Source organism: Protopterus annectens, chromosome 5.part1 (genome assembly GCF_019279795.1).
Source record: "Protopterus annectens isolate FY-2018-M chromosome 5.part1, PAN1.0, whole genome shotgun sequence".
NCBI classification, from domain to species: domain Eukaryota; kingdom Metazoa; phylum Chordata; order Ceratodontiformes; family Protopteridae; genus Protopterus; species Protopterus annectens.
In genome coordinates, this window is record NC_056736.1 from 651,965,962 (window position 1) to 651,993,461 (window position 27,500).

Consider the following 27,500-nt stretch of genomic DNA (forward strand, 5'->3'; position numbering starts at 1 on the left):
ACAGATTACCTGGCTCTGAAGAGACTCTCAAACAAAGGAACTGTGTATTCAGTATACTCTGAGTTCCACTACTGATACAAAATGTCGAAGGAAGACAAAAATATGGACACAATTACTACAAAAACGAAACTGTCAGAACTGCAATCACCGGAAAAAGATGTTACTTTGAAACGACAAAAAATTATTAAACAACAGGAACAATCAAAACCAGGGACTAAAACTAAACCTGATCAAATGCTGAACATGGAGGATATCAAAACTGCTCTGTTACCCATTCAAGAAGCTCTGACAGAATTAACTGTACAAGTACAAACTTTCGGAATCTCCTGTACTCAAATTCTTGAGAGAATGGATAAAAGTGAAGCCCGGATAGCAGACAATGAAGATAAAATAAACCTGTTAGCAAAAAAATCAGATGCACATGAGCTGGATATTCGTACTATTCAAGCTAAAATAACTGATTTAGAGGCAAGATCTAGAAGGAACAACACAATTGTCAGAGGAGTCTGTACAATATAATGACTTAATTACATCCATCCTACAAATATTTACAATTATTTTTAAAGATCCTGATTTGCCAAAACAAATAATCATAGAAAGAGCACACAGAGCTTTGAGGGAAGCACAGGCTTCTAACAGCCCAAGGACCTGTATATGTTAAAATACTGAATTATCAAGATGTTAGCAAGATTCTCTTAACTATTAAAAAAAATGGAGGATATGTTATGTGGAACAATAATAGAATTTCTGTGACTCAGGACTTACCTCTGCAAATCAGGCAAGCTAGACAAATGTTATCCCCTTACTGTAAATTTCTTATTGAAAAACACAAAGTTTCAGATGAAATATCCCAATACGTTAATATTCACAGTTGATGGGTCCAAATATTCGGTTTCATCAAAAAATGAAGCAAAAGTTACCTTTTTGAAGCTTTTCAAGGCTTTACCTGCTTCAGAGACTTGATCTGGCTTTCCGTTGCGACTGGCATGGCATCCGACGTCGGATTTAGCTGCTGCTGTGGATCGAGGTCTTGGTAATCCTTTGTTTGCTTATTTTTCTGTGTTAGGCCCCTCTTTGTTGAGATAAGAGCTCGTTTTTTTAAATCCTGGACATTCGCGAGTATTTCCCGAAGTTTTACAGCCTTTGCGAAGGCTGCTCCTCTACGAAAAAACAGGAAATGATTGTGGTGCTTCTGAGGGTGCGATATTCATTGTGGCACTTCTGGGAGTCCATCGCTATTAAGATTCCCCCTTCGCAATCGTCTGGACTGATTTCCAGGCTTGGAAAACCGAGGAGGACTATGCTGGTCTGAATAAAAGTAAAAGAAACATTGAAGGATGTTGTCTAATAGTACTTTAAGCACATATTTACAAGATGCTACAATTTTAGTTCCCCTAATGATCAAACTTTCTTAATTTTAAAATATATTAATGCTGAACAAGGAATGGATAGACAGGTAAGCATCTAGGGCAATATTCTGATGAAAAGAACCAGTTATTCCCTTAATATCATTAAGTTGTCTGTATATGGTAATTATATTGGATACTACACTTTTTTTTTTCTTTTGTCATATAGTAAAGACCCAGATATCTGAGATGTCTAGTTATAATACTGATAACTGCTGATATCATTAGCTAAAACATCTGATATTGCCTACTGTTAATATTGATATTGGGGAAATTAACTATTTGGGTTTTTTGGATGCTTATAGGACTATAATTTTACAATAATACAGGTTATTATTATTTTTTTTTTCTCTCTCCCTTGTTTGCTGTTTGACCAAGAGAAAATAATGTTGACTAAAAATTGAATTCTCATTTTATCTTATAAGCAAGAGGTGTTATTATATGTAATTTGTATTATTTCATTAGAGGTGTATTTAGAAATCAAGAAAGTTAACTATCTCTACACAGCAGATATATATATAATTTTTTGTTTGGCTGTTTTTAGACAGAAATATTTTTATCAGGATAGCTTAATCAATACTTATATGAGGTTTCTAGTTAGACAATCAAAGTTATGAAAAACATATATGTTGTTCTATAAATAATTTTTTATATGATTTACTCAAAAATAACTGATACAAGAGATGTTGATTAATAGTAGTGTTTAGTAGGGAATGTTTAGATTAGACTTTGTAGAATTAGAGTTGGTTGTTATAGGTTCTGCTTATATTATATGTGTCATTTATTGTCACCAGAAGAATATATCAAGGTTTATATTAGTAATTATTATAATTATTTACCCTGTACAAGACCTATACATGTCCTGGTCCAAGGGTAGAGTGGGTAGGCACTGGTATGGGACAGGATTTCAAGAATGCTTCCAAACCATATATATCTTTAAAATGTCTCTGAGTACATTCGATCTTTTCTTTTTAAAGGTTTGTAATAATGAATAACAGAGTAAAATGTGGGAAATAGACTCATGGAATACAAAAGGGCTCCAGAGCTTAAAGAAGAGGAAATTATTTCTTCATTTACTTTTGCAGTCTGGGGCGTGTTTTACACTACTTCAGGAAACTCACCTAACTAATGATCAATGGGCAGAGATCAAGAAAAGAAGTGGATTAGAGAGGTTATAGCCTCAGAAGGTAAGACCAATAGTGCAGGGGTAGCTATAGTTATTAAAAATCAACATCAAGGGAAGATCTTGGACTCTAAAATAGATAAAGAAGGAAGGTGGTGCTTTGTTACCCTCTCATCTACTCTCCATGATAAACCTATTTTACTTTGTAATGTATACGTACCATGTAGTAATCAACAATATTTTATAGCATCACTTTACCTGCTTTTAAACCAATATAATAACTATTATTTAATAATAGGAGGGGATTGGAACTCCTATCAGAATCCGAAGTTGGATAGGTCTTATCCACAAAGGTCATTCAATAGGCAAGCGGTGGTTGCACTAAATGATTTGAAAGAAGATTTTCAACTATATGACCCTTTTAAATATCTGAATAACCATTTCAATACAAATAATTTTACTTTTTATTCACCGTGTCACAAAATGTGGTCTAGAATAGACTTCTTTTTGATTTCACAAGCAATGACTAATTTTGAACCATTAGTTCTCATACATGCGCGTTATTTATCGGACCATTCAAAAATTTCATTAAGTTTTTCTAAAGATTCTAAACATAATTTGTCTCACAGGGGTTATAACTGGTCTTTAAGCCCAAATCTATTAAATAAAGAAGAAATAATACATGAAATTACAGATGTTCTTAATAGCATACTAGTTAAGTTGGAGAAACCACAATATTCTCCTGATATAGAATGGGCAACAGTTAAGACACAAATAAGAGGGATCTTCTTGCAAAAAGCTTCATATTATAAAAAAATGCATATTAGAGAGACACAAGATTTGGAAGTTAAAATAAATTCACTTGACCAAGAGTTGATTCAGAATTACAACAGTCAAACAGAGGCGGAATTATTCAAATGTCAAAAAGATCTTTTCTTAATTCAAAATAATAGGTTGACATTTTATGAACATAAAATGTTAGCGAGATATGCTAATCATATTCAAATACCATCAAGGGCATTAGCTAGAATCATTAATCAATCAAAAACAGCATCTTTAATCTCGGAAATACATTTGGACAACACAATATATTCTAAAACCAAAGATATTGTTAATGTTTTTGAAAGAATATACTCTGATATTTATGCTGATCAAAAGGATCTGTCCTTAAACAGGTCTAATAAAGAATTTTTTCAGAAAATTAGTTTCCCAAAAATAGATGATATTTCCCAAGAAGACCTAATTAAACCTATATCGGGTGAAGAAATAACTTATATAATTAAAGACTTCAAATCATACAAGGCACCGGGGCCCGATGGCCTGACTGATGAATTCTACAAAACTTTCTGCGATATTCTTGGTAAAATACTCTTGATTGTATTTAATTATATACTTAATAATAAAATTAATGATCTCCATTTTAACGCATCAAAAACTATTCTTATACCTAAAATAAATGCTGATACCCAGAATCCTGATAATTATAGACCAATTTCACTTCTAAATGTGGATATGAAAATTTTGACTTCTATTTTGGCTAATAGATTGAAAAGAATAATGAATCAAATAATTTCTAGTGAGCAAGCTGGTTTTATAACTGCCAGACAAACAAGCGACAATACATTAACACTACATTCATTAATCTCTTATGCTAAACAAAAGAATTTAAATATTTATGCACTCATAATTGATGCGTAAAAGGCTTTTGATAGGGTTAATATAGAGTTCTTGTTTGACACTTTGCCATATTTTAATATACCCCAGGAATTTATCTTATGGTTACAAATCTTATATACTAATCCTTACATCACTTTATATATCAACAAAAGTTTTTCTAAAAGAATACAACTTAAAAATGGAACACGACAGGGCTGTCCTTTGTCTCCCTTGTTGTTTAATATATACCTAGAGCCTTTATTTTTATATATTAAACAGAATGTATATCATAATGCCCCTATATTATATGGAACAAAAATATCCATGGTGGCGTTTGCAGACGATCTTAATATATACTGCACAACACCAATTTCAGACACTGAAAAATTACTGAAAGTGGTGGAGGACTTTGCAGTAACATCTAATTACAAAATTAATCTTAAAAAAACAAGCATATTTCCTTTAAAAACTCCTAAACCCTTTTCACTTCTCCCATTGGTGGGGCAGGTAAAATCTGAAGATAAAATTAAATACTTGAGTATTACCTTTTCGAAAGATGATAAGGATTTTTATAACACTAACATTAAATTAGTCTGGGATCACATACTATTTGATTTTAAGAGATGGAATAATTTAAAGTTACCTGTATTAGCAAAAGTTGCAATTATTAAAATGAATGTTTTACCCAGATTATTATATATTTAGATCTGCTCAAGTGTTAATTTCCAAGGGTTTTTTTAAACAAATTCACAGGGAATCGGCTAAATTTATTTGGGACCCAAAAAAGACCAGGATATCATATGATAAATTGATGACTCCAAAAAATAAAGGGGGATTGGATTTACCAAATTTGGAAACTTACTATTTAATAATAAACTCGAACAGAATCTTAAGAATTGCCACTTATGACATATTTAGTAATAAATGGTCACCAATGTGGGTAACTTTGAACTATAAACACATTTTGAATTTGAATATTAACCCCAAATCAGTACCTTTCTTAAGAAAGGAAAAGCTTAAATTATATGATATAATGGATCACATTAAATTATATATAACGTCATTACAAAATTTATTTGAATCCTTAAATCTTATGCAGCATATGATGGTCTTCCAACCTTTTCATAGAAATCCTAACTTGAAAATTAATAATAAATTAATAAATCTTAAAAATTTTCCTCTTATGATGAATTTAACCTTACTTGATATATATCCCTACTTAAAGGAGTCCATTAATACAATAAGACAAGAAATGAATCTGCCCAAATAATATTTAACTATTTTGAGGCAGATCAAAGAACTCTCTATAAGTTAATTTGATTACTTTAAGATTAAAGATGAGGAAATAACAAAATGTTTCAATTTGTGGCAAACTCTTCAACAAGACGTCAAATTTATAGCAGCCACTAATAAACTAATAAAGGATCTTAAATTTCAGAATACAGTTCTTATGTCAAAATATTGGAGGGATAAACTGCCACTTACAGAAGAAAAGCAGTTTCTGAAGTCAATTAATCTAACAACGAAATCAATATCTTTTCAAAAATTAATGTATACTCAACTTATGATTTTTAATAACGCCTATTATACACGCCTCAGATTGCACAAGTTTAATCCTAAAAAATCTCCAAATTGCCCATATTGTAAAGATCAAGCAGCAGATCTTCTTCATATGTTCTGGAGTTGTAAATGTATTTATAAACTTTGGAATTCCTTAAAGTGACAACTTCAAAAGATGGGATATCAAAGTTCAACACTTTCATGGGAATTCATGATATTACATATTCCTCCAAAACAATTTCCTAGATCCCAAATCACTATATTTATTAATATTTTTTTATTAATGAAACTTTATATAGTTACAAACTGGTTAAATCCATCTCAAACGTCATGGGACAATTTTAGGACTTTAGCAATAAGACACATATTAGCCCACAAACTACTTTTGAAGGATCATAATATAAATATCAATAATCCAAAGATATGGGAGCAAATTTTTAATATCATATTGGCGTAATATATAGAGATCGAGTGTAGTGTGAGACATATATATCCTTTAAGGAAAAAGTTGTTAATAAGTAAAAGATTGAGATATCTGATCTATTTATAATTCTTTTCATATGTTTTTGTACAATCTGATGTTACATTTGGAAGCATTCATGTAAATATTGTATATATGTTTTTGTGATTGTATTAGACATAATAGCTAGAACGTATTAATATTTTTGTTTTGTTTAAGTTTGTATGGAAAATGTTAAAACAATAAAGACTTATTAATGAAAAAAAAAAGAAAAACATTTATCAAAACCAAAGAAAAAACACAAAACCTAATAAATCCAAAAGGAGTACACAGATTTGGAGTACCAAACAGCTTTAATCCTGATACCTCGGCATTTCGATTTCAAGGAATATCAACATATCAAATTGTAAAGCTTAAATATACTAAACAATTAAACAATTGTGTTTCAAAATTTGTCTTTACATCCCACTTTTAAAGTGACCAGTGCACATTATACAGAAACACATCCCTTAGTCATGAAAAACTACTACACTTCCCATAGAACTTCAGCAGCAGCAAAATTACAATAAAATTACAATGAATTCTACAGCAATAATATCATCAAAAAAAATTCAACCACGTTTACATAAAAATACACCACCACCCTCTCATAATGTGTGTATATACTCATATAAAAATATATACACACATATATACATAGATGGACATATTGTTAATGAAATTTCTTCAAAATATTAACACCACCTCCTGATTTAATCCATGTGGGACCAAGGTTCCAAAATTATAAATAAAAGTAGTCTCCAGCTGATTCAACTTACTAGCAAATAGAGTACCACTAACACAGTTGCCAGATGGTTGGGCTAATACACTAAAAAAAGTCATTGCCTTATGGTGAATTTAGAAGAGTATGAATACTTCTGAGATGACTTCTAAAGAAAAATCTCTGGCTAAAGTAAAGGAGAGATTATTGGCCAGAGGGTATTCTAGATCTATTCTTAATGAAGCAAAGAATAAATTGTTGAATAATGTGATAAGTAGGGAACAATTGCATGAGAATAATAAGTTTGGACACAGAATCTAATTTACTTCAAGAGAGGAGGGGATAGAAAATAAAATATTTTAGGTTAGTAGGTTTAGTCCCTTTTCAGACACACTCAGACAGGTGGTTACAAGATTATTGCCAATGATAACAGCTGATGATAAACTTAGCACTTTATTTCCACAACATGTGACTTTCTCTTTTGGTAGATTTGTTAAGTCTAAAAGAATTGTTGAACTACCCAATTTCTAATCAGACCCAGAATAGTTCATTAAGATTTTTTCCTTGTGGGAGATGCAGTGTGTACCATAGATCAGAAATGTATCTAATGCAATGATCAATGGGCACAGATTTGTCTCTCAAGCAAGGTTTAATTGTCAATCGTGGTATTATATGCATTCTGGGATGTGGGTGTGATGAGGTGAGATGGTATATAGGTCAGACCAAAAGAAAAGTTAAGATTAGAATTTTGGAACATTTGGGAATATTAGAAGGGTTGATATAGGCTTCAGTCCAGTGGCAGAACATTTTATTAAAGCCCATTCAGGAAATTTTGATTCCCCTTTTTTTAGTGTATTGGCCCAAACATCTGGTGACTGTGTTAGTGGTGCTCTATTTGCTAATAAGTTAAATCAGCTGGAGACTACTTTCCTTTTTAATTTTGGAACCTTGGTCCCACACGGATTAAATCAGGAGGTGTTCAATTTGTGAAGAAATTTCATTGACAATATGTCCATCTATGTATATATGTGTGTATATATTTTTATATGAGTACATACACACATAATGAGAGGGTGTTGTATTTTTTATGTAAACGTGGTTGAATGCTTTTTACAATGTTATTGCTGTAGAATTCATTGTAATTTTGTTACAATTTTGCTGCTGCTGAAGTTGTATGGGAAATGTAGAAGTTTTTCATGATTAAGGGATGTGTTTATGTATAATGTGCACTGGCCACTTTAAAAGTGGGATGTATAGATACATTTTGAAACACAATTGTTTAATTGTTTAGTATATTTAAGCTTTATTTATTTATTTATTTTACATTTGTTGACCGGGCTAGTCTAACTGGATACATGTCCATTTTCAGTAGAGGCCTGAGGGGATAAGTTCCAAGACATGAATAAAATACAAATAACAAATTACAAACAACAAAAAGCAAAACAATTTGTAAGAAAAAATAGCAAAAGTAGTAAAAAATATAATAAAAATAACCAAGCAATGGTAACATGTGCAGTAAAGCATAGAGGTTAGCACAGGGTATGTAAAGAGTCATAAACAGTTCAAAAAGAAAGGTACAGGGACTAAGTACAGGTAAAGACAATAGTGGAGAAAGAAAGTTAGTTATGAACTGATTTTAATAAGAATTTATTAGAAAAAAGGTATATAAGGAGAAGTGAAATGGTACACAATAGGGAGACATGAGAGAAGTATAGTAAGAAGGAAGATGTAACCGTGGATAGTAAGCACAGGCTAGGGAGACATGAGAGAAGTATAGTAAGAAGGAAGATGTAACAGTGGATAGTAAGCATAAGATAGGCAAGGTCAAGTATAAAGAGATAGATGGCTAGTCTGGTTTGGTACAGGGGCATAGCCAGTATGATTTGAGGTCAAGTTTAAGTCTGTTTTTGAAGAGTGATAAGGAAGTAAGTGAGGAGAGATCATTAGGGAGAAGATTCCAGGATTTACCTACAGTATAAGTGAAGAGAGAATCCCCAGCCCTGTTATTAGATTTGGAGGTATGTACAAGAAGTTTGTGTGAGGAGCGTAGAGACTTCAGATTTTTATAGGGGGTGATAAGGCTAGATAAACTAGGAGTATTAGAAGGTTTGTAAAGAATGTTGTGGGCAATAGTTAGTTGGTGAAATTTAATCAGGTGTTGTAGTTCTAACCATCCTAGCTGATTTAGATTTATACAATGGTGTGTTCTAAATGGGTTTCCTGTTGCAAATCTTGCAATGTTATTATAGGATGATTTCAATTTGCTGAAGACAGTCTTGGATAGAGTAGTAAAAATAGGAGAAACTTAAAGGAGTGTTGAGATCAAATGAGTGCGAGCTACAGTAGTTTTGGCAGTAGGAGAAATGAAGGGTTTAATCCTATAGAGAGTGCCGATTTTTTTGTTGACAGTCTTTATAGTATTGTTGATATGGATGTCGAAGTTCAGATTATTGGCGATGGTGACACCGAGAAGTTTGGTGGTAAAGTCTGGAGATATTATGGTACCATTGGTGGATGTCACAGAGAAATGAAGAGGAGAGGACTTTTGAGTAGGAGTGAAGAGGAGGAGTTTGGTTTTCTTTGGGTTCAGAAGAAGGCAACGCTGAGTGAACCATTGTTCTACTATGTTGAATACCTTCTGGGTGAGAGAGTGAAGGTCTTAGGTTCATAGGTTCATAGGTTCATAGGTTCATAGGTTCATACTAGGCTATCTGCCCTAGGGCATTTATAAGCCTAGCCAGAGTGTGTGTGGCTTTCACCACCCCTTAGGATGAGAATACTATACCCATTAGTTTGCTGTGCCTCTGTCCAGCAGTGATACAGAGATGATTCCCGGGGTAAACCTACGATCTCCCATCCACTCGTCAAGATTTCTCTTGAACAGAGTCAGTGAGGGGCTCTGCCTCACATGGACTGGGATTCTGTTCCATAGTGTAGGGAGTCTCTGGGTGATGAATCTGTCCCTCCAGCACGTCCTATTTATATCCGTGTTGAGGTTTAAGTCTCTTGCTCTCGTGGCTCTGGTGGATTTGGATTTTTGAGGTGGAGCATGTCCATTAATTCGGGTTGGACATGGCCTTGTATGTCAGGCACAGATCACCTCTGAGCAGGCGGTATGCGACTGAATAGAGCTGGAGTTTCTTCAGTCGGGCATCGTATGACATATGTTTGAGCCCCTTTATCCTTTTGGTGAGGAACTTTTGGGGTCTTTCCAACTACTGCAGGTGTCGGGTAAGGTACATTCGAATGGGGCGTTGTACTCAATCATTGGTCTGATAAGTGAAGAGTACAGGGGTACAATGACCTCTCCTGATCTGGATGTGAATCCCTTCATGATCAGGTGGGCAATGTAGAAGGTCTTCCTAACCACTTTGGCAATGTGAGTGTCAAAGAGAGGTTACTGTCAACTTGGGTCCCCAGGTCCCTGATAACTTCTTCCGTGTTTAATGGATTACCACCTATGTGGTAATTAGGGGTTACCTTGTTTTTCCCAAAGGGTATGACTATACATTTTTTGGCATTTAGCTTAAGGCCATGGCTCTGGCACCAGTTATCTATTTCTATGAGACCTTTCTGGAGGATGTCTGTGTCTGATGGAGTGTCAATTATGGTGCCCAGTTTGCAGTCATCTGCAAATTTTGTCAGCCACAATCCCCCTATGTTTGCCTGCACTTCAGAAAAATAAATGCCGAACAAGAGGGGGCCCATGACTGAGCCCTGTTGGACACCGCTCGTGACCGACTTAGAGTCTGACATGGCACCAGCAACTCTAACCCTGGGTGTTCTGTCCTTGAGCCAGTTTGCAACCCATCTTGTGACATATGGGTTTACATCTAAGCTGGTGATCTTTTCTATGATGCCCGAGTGGGGTATTGTGTCGAATGCTTTTGCTAGGTCAAGGTAGGCTGTGTGAACTGCCTTACCCTCATCAATGGCCTTAGTGACTGTTTCGAAAAAGTCGACCAAGTTCAAGAGGCAGGATCTGCCCTTGACAAAGCCAAATTGGGTAGGATCCAGTGTCTGTAGGTCCCCAATGTCTTTATTTATGAGTTCCATTATGATCCTCTCCATAGCTTTGCAGACAAGGCTCGTCAAGCTTATGGGGCGGTAATTTCCAGGGTCCGTAGAAGCACCGCCTTTGTGGAGTGGGACCACAGTTGCCGTACGCCATTCTTTGGGTACGTATCCTGTAGTAAGGCTAAGATTAAACAGCAGCCTTATGTGTGGGTTTAGTTCCTCATTGAGTTCGTGTAGCACACAGCCGGGGACACCGTCTGGTCCCATTGATGCTGTGTTTTTTGCTTTAGAGAGAGCAGCTCTCACCTGGGCATCTGAGATGTTTGGGAGGCTAGACTCTGGTGGGATACATATTTCTCCTTTGGGGGGGAGGGGAGAAATTTGCACTGAACCTGTCTGCCAGTATTTTGGCAATGTCTGTGGGTTCAGTGATTTTTTTATCATTTTGGACTAATTCTGAGCATATCTGGGAGTTTCCACCCAGGTTTCTAACATAGCTAAAGAAGGCTTTATGATTGTCTTTTGTGTCATTAGCGATTTTTCTGTCAAAGTTGGCCTTGGATGATTTTATGAGTGATCGTAGTTTTTTGCTAGTATTGATCAGAGATGCCTTTCCATTTAGGGATTTTGCTCTGTCATGTAGTAGCTTTCTCCTCTTGTTGTAGAGTTTGTTTATGGCTGGAGTCCACCAGACCGGGCGCCTGCCTTTGGTGGAAAAGGTCTTGATTTTATTAGGGATTGCTTGATCCATACATTCCTGGAGGTGCTCGTAGAAGGCATTTGTAAGGGTTTCAGCAGCGTGGGTTGTGGTCTCCACTGGCTCGGGGGCCTTGAAGGATACCACTCCAGTCTTAAGAAGTGTGAAGTTTGCTTTTGAGAAGTTCTTCACTGTGGTCTTTTTTGCTGGGGGTGGGGGCGGGATGTGGATCTCCAGTGAGATTAATTTATGGTCTGATCTCACCAATGAGGGATATACTTCCAGTGTGGAGCATTTTGTCCCCATGTTTGTGATGATCAGGTCTAGTATATTTTCTCCTCTTGTGGGAATGGTGACTAGTTGTTCCATAGCATTTGAGTTTATGAACTCAAGGAACCTTTGGGCTAGGGTGTTGGGGCTTGAGTAATGTTCCCAGTCTATGTTTGGGTAGTTGAAGTCACCCAATATGATGGTGTTTGGAGAGACATTTATACTCTCCAGTGTCTTCAGGAAGGCTGTGTGGGTTTCCTGAGTTTGAGAAGGTGGTCTGTAGCATGTTACAAACTGTAGGGCAGTTTTACCTATGGTTAATTGCACCTGGATGGTCTCCGATGCTTCGTGCGTTGCCACTAACCTGGAGGTGTGGGTATCCTTTATGAATATGGATACTCCCCTCCTTTTGTAGTTCGGTCCGGATTTTGGGGCGAACGCATGATATGAGGTATAACCTGATAGTGCTGGGGTGCTCTCAGGAGCCTTGAACCAGGTTTCAGTCACAGCGCAAACATCGATGTTCTCCATACTGAGGAGGGCTTCGAGGGCGTGCATCTTGAGGTTTAGACTTCTGGCATTGAGCAGTATTACCCTTAGTTTTTCTCCATTTTTGTTTTCTAGGGCGGTAGGTTTATCATTTGAGCCTTGCCTAAAAAAGGCACTATGGGGGTGGCAAGAGCCTTTGCCAATATCCGGAATCCCAGGGGTGACAGGTGCAAGCCGTCCCTTGCGAAGCAGCGTGGCTTGTCAAGCATGTCATCCCAGGCAGACAGACATTGGATCCCCTTAGAATGACACCAGTAATTAAGCCAATTATTAAAGCTGATCATTTTGTCTCTGTATTGTGGCATCATTCTTGGTGAGGGTAGGATACTGCTCAGGGTCAGGGTCATACCGGCCTGGGCTACATAATCTGAGAGCTCCTCTATGTCTCTTTTCATGTAGTCCAGGGAGGTACCTCTCAGGTTGTTCACACCGGCATGGACAATGACTGAGTCATACTTGTACTTGCTGTGGAGTGACCTGAGTGCTTGTGTTATGTGGCAGATTCTAGCGCCTGACAGGCAGCTAACTGTGATCTTTTCCTTGTTCAGTCTGGTGAGTGGGACATCAGTGAGTCTGACTATGGAGTCACCTATAACAAGTGCGTCTGGCATTGTGTTTGGCCTTAAGGGCTGTGACTGTTTAGCACACTGACTTTGAGAACTATGTGTTGCATGTCTTATGTCTTGAGGTGGCAGTTGCTTGGGTGTCTGCTTTGGAGGCCTCTGTAGTTTTGGTAGATTTTTGATCAGTGCCTCCGAGTATGTCTTTGTGTGTTTATGTGTTTGTTTTGCAGTTGTGATAGTTCTATGTGAAACTGGGTTTGTGGTGTGCGTGGTTTCCTTCTCCTCCTGTCTGGTCTTGCCAGTCCTGAGTTGAGAGAGCTCAGCCTCCAGTTTGGCTATATAGTTGCATCTCTCACATGTATTTGTGTTTTGTGGGAGAAGGAGTGGGTTGTCTGTGTACATGAGGCAATTGTAACATTGCCTCAAGATGTCCAGATTCACCAGCTGAACAGGAGAGGACGCTAGCAACTGACCCTTCGACATGCTAGAAAAAGTGAAAAAGTTTGCTGTGTAACTGAGTCAGAAGGGCCCTATAGGGAAATGGGTACTCAAGGGGATTCTAGGCTAATGTAGTACTTTGTTTAGTATACAAGTACTTTACCTATATAAAAATGCTTTAGGAGCAAGTGCTGAGCTATTGAGATAGAGAATAGACTGTTTAGATTGCAAGTAGAGAAGTTCTAAGGGAAAAATTGAAGAGCAGACTTTACGGAGCCAGAAATAGTTTAACCTTGTTTAACCGGCGCTGCCCGATGGTGCTCTTTGGGCAACTCCGCGCTAAATCATGCCAAAGTGCGCTAAAGCGGGCTTTATTACAGGGGGCTGAAAAGAGCTAGGAATTGATCCAAAATGGCCAATAGACTACAAGTTTCTGGCTGGAAACCACTCCTCTAGGGACAAATAGGCCGCTCAGTGCTCCCCACTCCCACTGGTGAACAAAGATGCTTCCTTTTATCCAAATAAGGATATGGAATAGCACAGGAACCAAGACAAAGCCCAGAGATCAGCAAACTCTGAAGACTGGACTATTCTAGTTCAGTAAGGCGGGAAAACAAGATTTTTTTTTTTTTTTTCTTTCTTTTTTTTGCAGAAAACAGAGGAAAAACAGACAGTAAATGCTATAAATGCTTTTAAGCGGCTAGCACACTTGAGTGTGTTAGCCTACAGGTAAAATTAAGCAACAACTAACTTTTTAAAAGTGCAAAACAGTTAATCAACACAAAAACAGTTTAAATAGAATGCAGAGCTGTATAAACAGGCTAAAATGCAGTCGCTAAGCAGTAAATAATCAAAACCAGAAAAAATACTTAAATCAGTTATAGCAAATACAGTTATAACAAATGCTCTGAAATATACTGTATATTTCCAAAATGTTTGAGAAGGACAGTCAGAACACAAGAAGGTTCAGGCGAAAGAGAAAAAAAAAAGTTTTGTTTTACTTTTTGAAAGGGAAAAAGGAGGAACAGAAGGCCTTATCAAATGTTCTCTCTGTATTAAGCAGAATGAGCTAATGACACTAGACTGGGAGGTGTGTCACAGTAGGGGCGGGCAACTGCAAAGCCACCAAGTATAAGAGCAAGACACCAACAGGGAGGGAGGGTGGGACAAAATAGCCTACAAGACAGCAAGCACTACAGAGACAAATGAAAGTTTTTAAACAGATAAGGATTTGTGAAGATACTGAATAGACAAAGTGCTTTATATATATTAAATTGTAAAACAGTAATCTGTAAAAATAATCAAAAAAAAATCAAGATGATACTTATATTTTGTAGCTCAGCTGCAGTCACAACTTCTCTAGTCTGCACTGTGTGCAAAAGACAGAAACTTTTTTTTTTTTACAAGAACACAAAAGAACCAGCCCCCACTAGCCAAGAGATAATTACACAGAGGAGATGTTTCAGTTTACACAATAGCCTACCAGACAGCAAGCACTAGAGACAAATGAAAGTTTTTAAACAGATAAGGATTTGTGCAGATACTGAATAGACAAAGTGCTTTATATATTAAATTGTAAAAACAGTAATCTGTAAAAATAATAAAAAAAAATCAAGATGATACTTATATTTTGTAGCTCAGCTGCAGTCACAACTTCTCTAGTCTGCACTGTGTGCAAAAGACAGAAACTTTTTTTTTTTTACAAGAACACAAAAGAACCAGCCCCCACTAGCCAAGAGATAATTACACAGAGGAGATGTTTCAGTTTACACAATAGCCTACCAGACAGCAAGCACTAGAGACAAATGAAAGTTTTTAAACAGATAAGGATTTGTGAAGATACTGAATAGACAAAGTGCTTTATATATATTAAATTGTAAAAACAGTAATCTGTAAAGATAATCAAAAAAAATCAAGATGATACTTATATTTTGTAGCTCAGCTGCAGTCACAACTTCTCTAGTCTGCACTGTGTGCAAAAGACAGAAACTTTTTTTTTTTTTTACAAGAACACAAAAGAACCAGCCCCACTAGCCAAGAGATAATTACACAGAGGAGATGTTTCAGTTTACACAATAGCCTACCAGACAGCAAGCACTAGAGACAAATGAAAGTTTTTAAACAGATAAGGATTTGTGAAGATACTGAATAGACAAAGTGCTTTATATATATTAAATTGTAAAAACAGTAATCTGTAAAAATAATAAAAAAAAAATCAAGATGATACTTATATTTTGTAGCTCAGCTGCAGTCACAACTTCTCTAGCTGAGTGAACCATTGTTCTACTATGTTGAATACCTTCTGGGTGAGAGAGTGAAGGTCTTAGGAGGATGTAGCTGAGCATAGTAGTGTAGAGTCATCAGCATATTGTATGCAAATGGCTTGGGGGATAGCTAGATGAAGGTCATTTATAAATATGGAGAAGAGGTCCCAGTATGGATCCCTGGGGGACGCCTATGGTAAGGGGTAGATGGGTGGATAGAGTGTTATGCCATAGAACTGCTTGCTGTCATTTCTCATGGTAGGATTGAGAATCTGGTGGTTTACCATGTCAAATGCTTTAGACAGGTCAATAAATAGAGCAGAAGAAAGATTATTTAGGTTTCGTTGATTGTTGATGTAATCAGTAAAGGAAAGGAGGGCAGTGGTAGTGCTGTGTGAGGGTCTGAAACCATGTTGACAGTTGGAAAGTAAAATGTTTTCAATTAAGTGATGGACTAATTGTCTGTGGATACATTTCTCCATAATCTTAGATAATGGAGAGAGTAGGGCAATAGGGCAATAGTTTGATAGCTCAATGGAGTGTCCTCCTTTATGCAGGGGGATAACATGAGAGACTTTCCATAAGGTGGGGATGTGACCTTCGCTTATAGTTCTATTTATCAATATGGAAATAGGGTAGGCAATAGCATTGGAGGATAACTGTAGAAATTCAGAAGGCAGTTGGTCTGCTGAAGGAGAGCATGGTTTCAGTTTATTCAAAAAGGTTTTGAATAAGTTTGGTTGGGACTGGTTGGAACTGAAAAGAAGGGGGTGGGGTTGAGGTGTAAGAAGGTGGTGTGAAGGAATTAGGTGATAGTTGACTGGCTAGTGTTTGGATAGCATCTGTAAAGAAAGTATTGAAGGTATTAGCTGTATGGATAGGGTTTTTCTGGTCTGTATTTTGGGGGTTAGGTGTGGTGGATTGACTTGGGTGGAGTAACTGCTTAATGCTAGCCCAGCATTTTTGTGGGTTTTTGTGATTAGGTTGTTGAAATTGTAAGAAATATTTTTTTTTATCATAAAGTATGGCCTTCTTAGTGTCATTTCTAAGTTGTCTAAAGGTTTTTTGATCAGCAGGGTTTTTGGTCATTCTCCATTTGGCCCAATATTTATTTCTGAGTTGAATTTTATGCTTAGTTTCATTGGATAGCCATGGGGCAGAGTTGGCCTTAATTCTAATAGATCTGGTTGGAGTGTGATGATTGAGAATGGAAAGGAAGGTACTATTAAAGAAATTAAAGCTTCATCTAAAGGGAGGTGTTTTAAGGGAACCCAGTTGCATGCTCTTAGTTCCATTTGGAATAAATCAGGGTTAAATTTCTTTTTGGATCTAATACTTCTGATAGAGGTTAGAATGTGAGTGTTGGTTTTATGTCTGATGAAGTAGGTAAGTGAGTGGTCACTTATATCATCAAGGAGGGTTCCAGAATTATAGTAGTGAGTATGACTGTTTATAAGAATCCAGTCTAGTATGCTAGCTTTCTTGTTAGCTTTATTTATTCTGGTGGGTGAGGTAATGTGTTTGAGAAAAAACATGTAGGTTAATGTGGAAGGTAGGAAGGCTGGTACAATAGGAATTCCAATCCAAATTTATATTGCCTAGGATTATGGTTTCTTGAAACATGTGTTGGGATAGCCAGCAAAGGATATTTCCATGTTTACAATTTGATATGTTGATATCCCTTGAAGGCAAAATGCCATGGTACCAGGATTAATGCTGTTTGGTACTGCAAATCTGTGTATGCATTTTGAAAAACATGCCTACTTGGGGCAAAAGTGTAAAGTATCTAAAGTCAAGGATTAAGTAATACAAAGAACTACATGAAAATCGTAAGCTTCATATTATTCCGTAGTACTTCCTATATATTCAGATATTAGGGATGGAAGTGGCTATGATCTGTCATGTTTAAAATACATGAGGAAAGCTGTGGACTGTGCAGCTTTTATTATTGGTAAAAAGTAAAAATAATTTGAGGTGCAGTAACTCTGCAAACAACAAACTCCATTCTGCTAATAAATTGCAAAATATAAAAAAAAATATGAAACTTTTTCATTCAAATGCAATGCATAAACTCATTAGATATTGAAATAACTGCTTTTTCTAGTTCATGTATATATATATATATATATATATATATATATATATATATATATATATATATATATATGTATATATATATATTTACCCCCTGGATTTCAAGCACTCAGGTGTGACTGACAAAATAAAAAAGGAGGAAGAGTAGCCTTAATCTTTACTAGCCTACTGAATATCTCTCCCTACCAAAACCCTATTCCTCAGTTCTGCAACACTGAACTAGTCATAGGAATTCTCAAACTGAACAACTATAAAAGTATCTGTATTATGGCCATCTGTATCCCCCCTGGAAATAACATTACCACTCTAGAAAACATTCTCCTATGGTCCTCAACTAACATTAAGCTTGAGACATATATATTAGGAGATGTGAACATTGACTGGAACAAAATCAACAACAGCAATCCCTCCCTATCTATCAATCTCCTAAACTTCACTCAACTAATATGTGGTATTACAAGACCTAATAGAAACAACCCCCCAAGGTCAGCTCTGGACTGGATCTTAGTCTCTCACCCTAATAAAATCTCTTACTCTGGTATACTACCTGACACTATAAGTGATCATCTCCCAAACATCATTCACCGAGCTACCCACTCCTCCCCCCACAAACACCAATATACCCACACACGTAATCTTACAAATTTTAACCCCTCCATATTCTCCAAAACCCTTAAACTAACAAATTGGGACAACCTAAAAACTCTCCCACTAGATGAAGCCATAGATTTCTTCAATTCCACCTTCCTGAGCATCCTAAACACTCAAGCCCCACCCAGAACTAAACAAATAAAATCCAACTCCACGCCTTGGCTAACTAAAGACACCAAAACTCTTATGCGACAAAGAGACAAAACCTGGAAACTTTACGAAAAAAATAAACGCCCTGTTACCCTCCAAAAATATAAACAACTCTGCAACCTAGCCAAAAAACATGTTATAAAAGACAAAAAATCATATTATATCAAACTTCAGTCTACCCACTCTAAAAATCCCAAACAATTCTGGAACTCCATAAACTCTCTTTTGCATCCAGGTACCAAAAGTAATCCCTGTCCTGACAACAAAAAATCTGATACTGAAATTGCTTCCCTCTTCAACTCCTTTTTCACAAACTCTATAGCTGAACTCACTAAGACCTTCCCCAACCACATCTCCTCCCCTACACGCAATCCAACCCCCCCTTCCTCTACTCAATCCTCCTCCCCCAATCCTCTCCCCACTTTCTATCTAAAAACTGTCCCGACCTCCTACATCAAAAAGCTTCTCTCTAAACTAAAGCCATGCTCCAGCTCCCCTGACAATATTCCCTCACTCTTCTTAAAGCTTGCAGCTGATGGTATTGCCATCCGTATTAGCATTCTCATTAACAGATCCATGCAGGAATCTTATGTCCCCAAAGTGTGGCATGCAGCCTTTATCTTGCCACTCCACAAAGGAGGCAAAAACAATAGCATTTCTAACTTCCGACCCACAGCAATTCTTTCACCAATCTCAAAAATCCTTGAAAAATGCATCCATATCCAACTCATGCCCTTCCTCATCAATAACCAACTCCTTACCCCCACCCAACATGGCTTCCATCCTGGCCATAGCACAATAACCGCTCTCCTCTCCTTTCTAGACAAAATAAACCTTGCTCGTGACTCAGGAGAAATTGTTTCACCATTGCCCTAGACCTATCTAAGGCATTTGATACCATCTCTCATACCCACCTTCTAAATCATCTCTCCAACCTCAGTCTATCTCAAAACTGCCTTACCTGGTTCCAAAGTTATCTCTCTAACAGATCCCAGGCCGTAAAATGGCAAAATGGCACCTCCACCTTCCGTCCTACCCCTACCGGGGTTCCCCAAGGGTCCATTCTAGGACCAATGCTCTTTAATATATTTATCAATGATCTTCACACCACCATTCCCAACACACAAATTGTGCAATATGCAGATGACTCTACTTTAAGCTGTTCTGCTCCTAATCTTTCTGAACTCCAGGCTAAAACCCAATTAGCCTTCTCAACCACTGAGCACTGGATGCTTCAAAACCATCTCTCACTCAATGCCAATAAATCCAAAATCCTTCTTTTCTCTCCCTCTAAAACTATTACACTTGATAAGCAGTCCTTCAATATCCTCAGCCATGCCAACTCCACTATAGAAGTTGTCCTCTTTGCTAAACTTCTAGGGGTCACAATTGATGAACACCTGAAATTCGATACTCATGTCCAACTTAATATCAAAAAACCCACCAGAAGCTCGGCGTGTTATATAGAAACGCTCACTTTCTCTTTCCATCTACAAGGCAAACTCTAGCTTCTACCTATCTTCTTCCATCACTACTGTATGGTGCTCCACTTCTAACCAATCTATCTATTACCATCTCCTCAAAGCTAGAAATGTGCTACAACAAAATTGCTAAATTTGCAACCAAATCTAAACACTCCTCCCATCACTGCACCTCTCTTCACAAGCTCACCTGGCTAGAGTTTCCTAACCACCTCCTCTTCCTTCAACTTACTACAGCCCACAAATTAATCTTAAAACCCACTGCATGCCCTGCTCTTTCTAATATTTTACCATTCTACACCCCACACAGACCCCTTAGATCTGCTCAACAAAATCTACTTTCTGTATATAAACCAAAACGCCCCCCTGGACAATTTCTCCTTTCCTATTCTCTTGCCAAAAAATGGAACTCCCTCTCATCCCTGCTTAGAACCACTTCAAACTTTGAACTCTTCAAATCTCAGCTCCACTCCCACCTCTCACAAATTTGGAACTGTAACTGCATTCTTCCCTCCTAACTCCTCCTAATTTCACCTATGCATGTACTCCCTCTTGCTCATACTCATTATTTTATATAATTATTTATTTTTCCACCACAGCTTCCTTGCTCTGAATCCAACAATTGATTACCTTGTAAATATTGTACATACCCGAATGTGTGTTTATTAGTTAGGTGTTGACGTAGGTGGAGGGAATCTCATTTACATAAGCACCATGCTCTTCAATACCCCCTCTCTCTGTTAACTTGTTTCCCATTTTTCTCTCTTTCTTTGTTGACTTTTTAACACGATACAACTCCTTATATAAGAATTTTTCATTTGTTTGCTAATAACATTTATAAGTGTATCTATAATTGTATGCTTGTTGAAATATTTGTAATGCGGGGCTTTTCTCCCCAGGCCTAAATGTAAAACTCTATGTTTGTTTTAACTGTATGCATTGCGGAGCTTTTCTCCCTGGGCCTCCACTGAAAATGGGCCCTCTGGGCCCAGTGGACCTCCCCGGTTATCAAACTGGAAATAAATAAATAAATAAATATGTGGACCACTTCATCAGAATTACGATTATTAATACTTGTTTGATGCCTTACAGCACTACTGAACAAGAGTCAATGAGCACTCAGGTATAACTTCTACAACCAATAATATGAATAACTGTTATAAAATTAAAAATATACATTTTTTATAATGAGAGAGAATGTCAGATGAACAGTGACAGCAAACCATGCACCACACAGCTTAGCCCATAGATACCACTGCATGTGCCAGTCATACTATTTGCACTTTCTACAATAAAGGAAACACTAACCTGAATGTCATAGTCCATAATTATAGACTAGATGCTGCCTCTTTACCTGCACAGCTGTATGCCATGCATGAGACTGCAGAACAGAGTCCTTGCTACTAACGCCAATTGGTTATCATTAGTCATTGTGGGGCTGGAAATGGGAGCTGCAGTGACAGCATGGGTCATTTCACCACCAGACTAGCACATGCTATGCAGAATGTAACATGCAGTAAACATCCTACATGCAGTAGCTGGGTCATACTGAAGGGAATCTCCACAAATATCCAGGCACCTGTAATGGCTCTTTAGGAGGACAAAGATCCTCTTGATGACAATAATGGTCTGGGACAGAGATATGTTGCAGGTCTCTTCTGCAGCTCCACTTGGATTTCTCCCTGGTGTCATGGGCAATGACTCCAGTGGATAGTCTGCATCACTTGAAAAACAAGAAAAGAGAGAGAGAGAGAAGACAAAACAAAGAAAAAGTGGTTTCGTATTCAGCAATACATTTTACCACGAATAACTACTTAAATAAAATATATAAAAAAATAATATTTTTCCACTTACCAACAAGATTACCTTGGGGTATCCTACCATGCAGAAAGAGATGGTAAAGTGAACTAGTGTGCCAGATATGGGAATCATGTGCACTGTCAGGATGCTGGACAGAATTGGTGGTGATGCACCCTCATACATCACACTATCTGGCAGTTGATATAATAGTAGATCTTTGTACAGTGGTACAGCTCCCCATGTAGACCAGAAGGGGCTCTAATTGCAACATGGGTGCAATCTATTTTACCAAGTATCTTATAGAAATGTGTTACCCCATGAAAGTCATGCATAGCCCTTGCTCAGTCCTGAAGTGACACCGGAAAATAGATGTACTGATCCACACGTGCCAAAACTACTTCCAGGAACTGCTGGAGTATCCTTGAGGCAGAAGCATGTGTGATCCCCAGCATGTCCTCAGTCTGTCTCTGGAAGGTTCCCATGGCAAATATAATGAGAGCTATACATACCCTAGTGTTCACAGGGGTAGGAAGTCCATGCATCCCTCCAGTGACCCTATGGGGGGTCATACATACCCACTAAGACCCTTATAATATTTCTGTCCACTCTATGTCTCCTGATTATCAAAGTTATAATGCGTTATCCTTTACCTCTATCACCGCCTTCTTGGCTAGTGAGCACCACTGAAATAGCAAGGTTAGCAGCAAGTGAGAGCATTTTCACAGATTTCAAAATAGATAGGATTGATGCAACTCTGCTTTATAAAACATATCTGCAGACGGCATGGAAAAGCAGGAAAATTCCACTATGAATCACAAACAGGTGATAAAATGCTACATCAGTGCATGCTTAGTTACATAATATCTTTTTGAATCTCATTATGACTTAATTTGCTTAAGCAGATTACAGGCCATCACTCTTTAGGATAAATGGCATGTGGGAATTGCTGCTCAGCAAACATTAATGGACAGCACAAATAGTCATAGACGGCCTGCATAATGACTATGAACAACACCCATAAAATCATAAAATAGAAGGTTATGTAAGTAGAAACTAAAGCAATGCAGAATAGAGACACAAATATAGTTCCAATGGCAGTAGGGGCAACATGGCTAATAGAAAAGATGTCACTGATGCATGTAACTTCATATGAACTGCAGAAGGAAGCAGTTTGGGGTACATTGTGGGTACTGAGAAGAGCACTCCTGGGAAACACCAGAGACTGAAGTGATACTAATTTCACAAACTTTGATTGTACACTGCCTCAAGAATGGGGTCTAGTCCTATTGAGGTATTATAAACAATAATGTTTTGGAGAAATTAGAATAATGAAAGAAACATAAAACAATGGGTATCTTATTTCTTTATTTTGCTATTATTTGTATAACTACATGATGATTACTGCAGTGAATCAACTGATTTTAACCATGAGCCAGGCTCCATAAAGAGGATACATAGGACAATTACAGTACAATTCTAAATGAGCTGTGTAAGGCAATAAAATCAACAGATATAAATAAACACCAAACAAACATTAAGGGCACAAAAACACATATAATTAAAAGCACATAATGTAAAAGCATTAATGTAAAATAAAATATTATGAAAAGTAAAGTACAGCCATTCTATATGTGTATTCACAAAGTAAGACTGGAAAAGTACTTGAGGAGAAGCTAATCAAATGTCAGTTGCACAAAGGAAAAAAGGGAAAAAAAAGATGAAAGACATAATACTGTGCAAGTTATCCATAAGAAATCATTGCCGGTGTGTCGTCTGAGTGTGCAGTGACAATGATTCACTTGTTTCCAGAGATTTCTCTGTTCTTTGAGTTGGTGCTATTACAGAGTTGGTATATGTAAATTTGGGGATGCCAAAGGACTTGTCCCCTTCAAAAAACAATATAAAATTTATGCTTTTTCACTCTTCTGTGTTTTGGTCATTTTTTTTATCCTTTTGGTTAATTGGCTTGCAGGAAGTCAACATTTCATAGCAGAACCCCTGAAAAGATGATTGAAATTTTATTGTATGTGTATTCGAGCTTTAACGATTTATTTATTTACCTTTATTTACTGGGAAAGTCTAGCTGAGCAAACAAGCCCATTTTCATCAGAGGCAGGGGAAAAAGCTGCACATAAGAAAAACCGTAACAAAGTCGTACATATAAATCATAATCATCATCATGACTGGGCAGGACAATTTCACAGAAGAACAGACAAAAATCAGCACAGAATTACTTAGCAATAGTTAATACAAAAATAGTTAATAGCTCAACAAAATTAAACAATTAAACTAACAAACAAAATTAAGGGTTGGGATGGTGGTCCAACAGTTAAGGTGCTTGCCTTACAAACACAAGGTGCAGGTTTGAGTCTCACAAGGGATAATTGGCTGGGCTTACAATGGCTTGCAAGGGCAATTAGCCTTGTACTAACCTATGGGGTTGGGAGGGTGGCCTAATGGTTAAGGTGCTTGCCTTACACACATGAGGTGCAGGGTTTGAGTCTCACAAGGGATAATTGGCTAGGCTTAAAATGGCTTGCAAGGGCAGTTAGCCTAGTACTAATCTATGAACCTATGAAATAATATATGACTACCTGAAAATCTATTTCATAAGGTAATAGTACAAAGGAAGAACTTTCTGGAATGCCATACTACAGACCATGTTGTAATCCTAACATGGGACTACATGTTTTATTGCCAGGTAATTTAGTAGGAGTGTGTAGCAGAAGTAAAGTGAGCATCAGGGGGAGGCAGTCAAGGTTCTTAAAAGTGTGACTGATATAAAACAGAGAAAGTCTATCAATAATTGATTTGCAAACAAATTTTACAGTATAATGAGTGAGGGATACAGAGCGACTTGGAGAGATGTGTTATCAAGATTAAGCATGAGAAGAAAGGAACAGATAGTAGGAAAATGATGTTTACATCATAGAGATGTCAAGGAAAAAGAAGATCACTGAGGAGGTAGGTTGAGTGTTTTACAAGGAGGAAGAGCAGGGACATTGCCAGAAGTCTAACATGTAGAGTTTTAACTTTTATTTGAAGGGATATAGATTATTGTGGAGTCTGGTGCACAGGTGGATTGAGTTCTTGGATTTGGAGAAACTGGAGTAAAGTGAATTACCAGCTTTGTTAAAGGCTTTTTAAAATAGTAATTATTGTTACAGTGGAGGAATCTGTTAGTACACTAAGACTGAAAATACCATTGAGGGAAGGGCATTTTTTAGGATGAAAGACAAGTCTGTGCTTAATAAATAGTTGAGAATCAGTAGAGGGAATGGGGTAATTAGAGCCATGTGAGATGTTTCAGGGCAGTGTGATGATGTGAGGAATAAGATTTGTTGAATGCAAAATTGGCTATTTTACTGTAGCATTGTTTCAATGGGGGTGTGTCAATGTGTCGAGGGCAGTTTAAGCAACTGCCATTTCAGCTAAAATGCTGTCTGAGAGCACTTTTGTCAGTAGTGTAGAATGCCCTTTTCTCCACTGTTATGTAACCTCAAAGTAGGCATATTTTTGGGGAGATCTAAAGAGTCTCCCCCTCCCATATGGGGGAACTACCCCTCCTGTAAAGAAAGATTTATTCAAAGTTTCATGAAATATCTTTGGAGTTTTGTGCTCAGGGAAGGGAATGTGTTAATCTAGCAACATGAATCCATTCTGATTTGTTCATCAAGGTTGACTGAAATTTGGTGAAACTGGGACTTGCAAGTAGAAGGGTATGGTGTAGATAGGTAGTGGCTAAAATTTTCTTATTCGTTTCTGTAATGTACTGTTTATTTCCATATAGGTGAACTAGTTTTTGGTTTTTGATTACTTGCTGGATGTGGAGGTCAAATTTCATGCCTTCATCTATTGTAACCCCTAGTAGTTTAGTATTCAAAACACCATCAATTTTTGTATTATTTGAAGATGTGATTACAGAACTGGTTTTACATTCTGTCTGAGACTTAGGGGTGAAGAGGAGTAGTTTAATCTTTTATTGAGTTTGGTGTGAAGGTGAGGTCAGATTATGTTAGCTGCATTTCTACAGAGGTAATGAGTGTTGTGTGAGCTGATAGAGAAGGATGGGGTTTCACTCTGAGCAGATAAGCTACATCGTCTACATATTAAATTAGGATGACATGTTCCTAAATATTATGAAAGTTGTTAATGAATATGTTAAACAATAGCAGCCCTAGGAAGGATTCTTATGGGACACCAAAAGAGACTGGTAAACAGAAAGAGAAACTTGACTGCCATGTAAGTGCTTGGGACTTTTTTACAGGTAGCTGTGAAATCAATGACCACTGAGTGAGAGAGGCCCAGTAAAGCTAACTAGGGTAACAGTTTATTATGGAAAACAGTATCAAAGGCCTTTGATAGGTCTAAGAAAGGAGCAGATGCAATATTTATGTTACATTTTTATTAATAGTGTTTATAAAATCAGTAAGAGCAATAGCGGTGCTATGAGTTGGCCTGAAGACATGTTGAGAGGGAGGAGGTTATTCCTGACAATGTGGCTGAGAAGTTATAAATGGATACATTTTCTAGGATCTTAGCTAGAAAGGAAAGTATGGTTATTGGTCTATTGTTAGAGAGGTCAGTTAGGTTTCCTACTTTATGCAAGGGTAGAATGGAAGATTTTTTTCCAGAGAGTAGGGTGTAAGCAATGGCATTTGGTGCAATTTTCGGGTATTTGGCTAGCATGCAGTTTGCTGGAAGGTTAGTGGGCTTTTTCAGGAATTTTTTTTTTATCATAGAGGTTGGGACAGTGAATAAAGAGAAAGCATTTATGTTACAGGGTTGGAAACTAGGTTGGGATGTATTTTTTATGTGTAAGTTGGGAAGTGATTTCATTGTATTAATGAAGAGGGAGCTAAAGAATGAAGCAATAATATGTGGCTCCTTGTCCAGGCAAGGGGTGGGCTGCTGGGTTTTACCAGGGGTTAAATATTTTATGATGGAGTTCCAGAAGGTAATTGGATTTTTATGATGATCCTTTTGAGAGTTAATATAGTGTTTTATTTTGTTAGATCTAACTGTTTTGTAAGGTTACAAGATTTCTAATTATTTTTCTGAATTTTATTTAGTTGCCAAGTTTTTCATGATTTATCCTTGTTCGGCATTTTTTTTTCTGAGTCTTAGACTTTGAATAGATGCTCGAATGCTGAGACATTGAGGATAATTTATTAAACTTGTGTACTGCATTGTCAAAAGGAGTAGTTTTGAGGTGCTCCGATTAACAAAGCTTAAAGTTGCTGTGAAGGCTTCTTTGTTGGAAATTAGTGAGATTTCAGGTTTCCAAGGAATAATATTTCTTGAGCTACAAAACATTATAGTAAGGTGCCTGATGTGATTTTTAACAAGATTAATTGTCAGTATTCAGTCTAGTATTGATCTTTTGTTCTTTGGCCTGTTGACTCTCGCTGGAGTCTGAATAATCTGTGAGAAGCCAAAGATTTAGAGATATTTCATCTGCTATGTGGTTATAGCAGAGGGGGCTTATCTTAGCAAAAGCTGTTTCACCAGTAGCAGAACCAAGAGGGAGTCTGTAAAAGGAAGGTGCTTTGATTTCTTTA

At 37.1% G+C, this 27,500-nt stretch overlaps 1 protein-coding gene across 1 annotated transcript in view; it reads left to right on the forward strand.

Moving 5' to 3' along the window:
- Nucleotides 1-27,500, forward strand: part of URAD (ureidoimidazoline (2-oxo-4-hydroxy-4-carboxy-5-) decarboxylase) — a 446,631-nt gene that overhangs the window by 50,338 nt on the left and 368,793 nt on the right. The gene's annotated exons all lie outside the window — the stretch shown is intronic.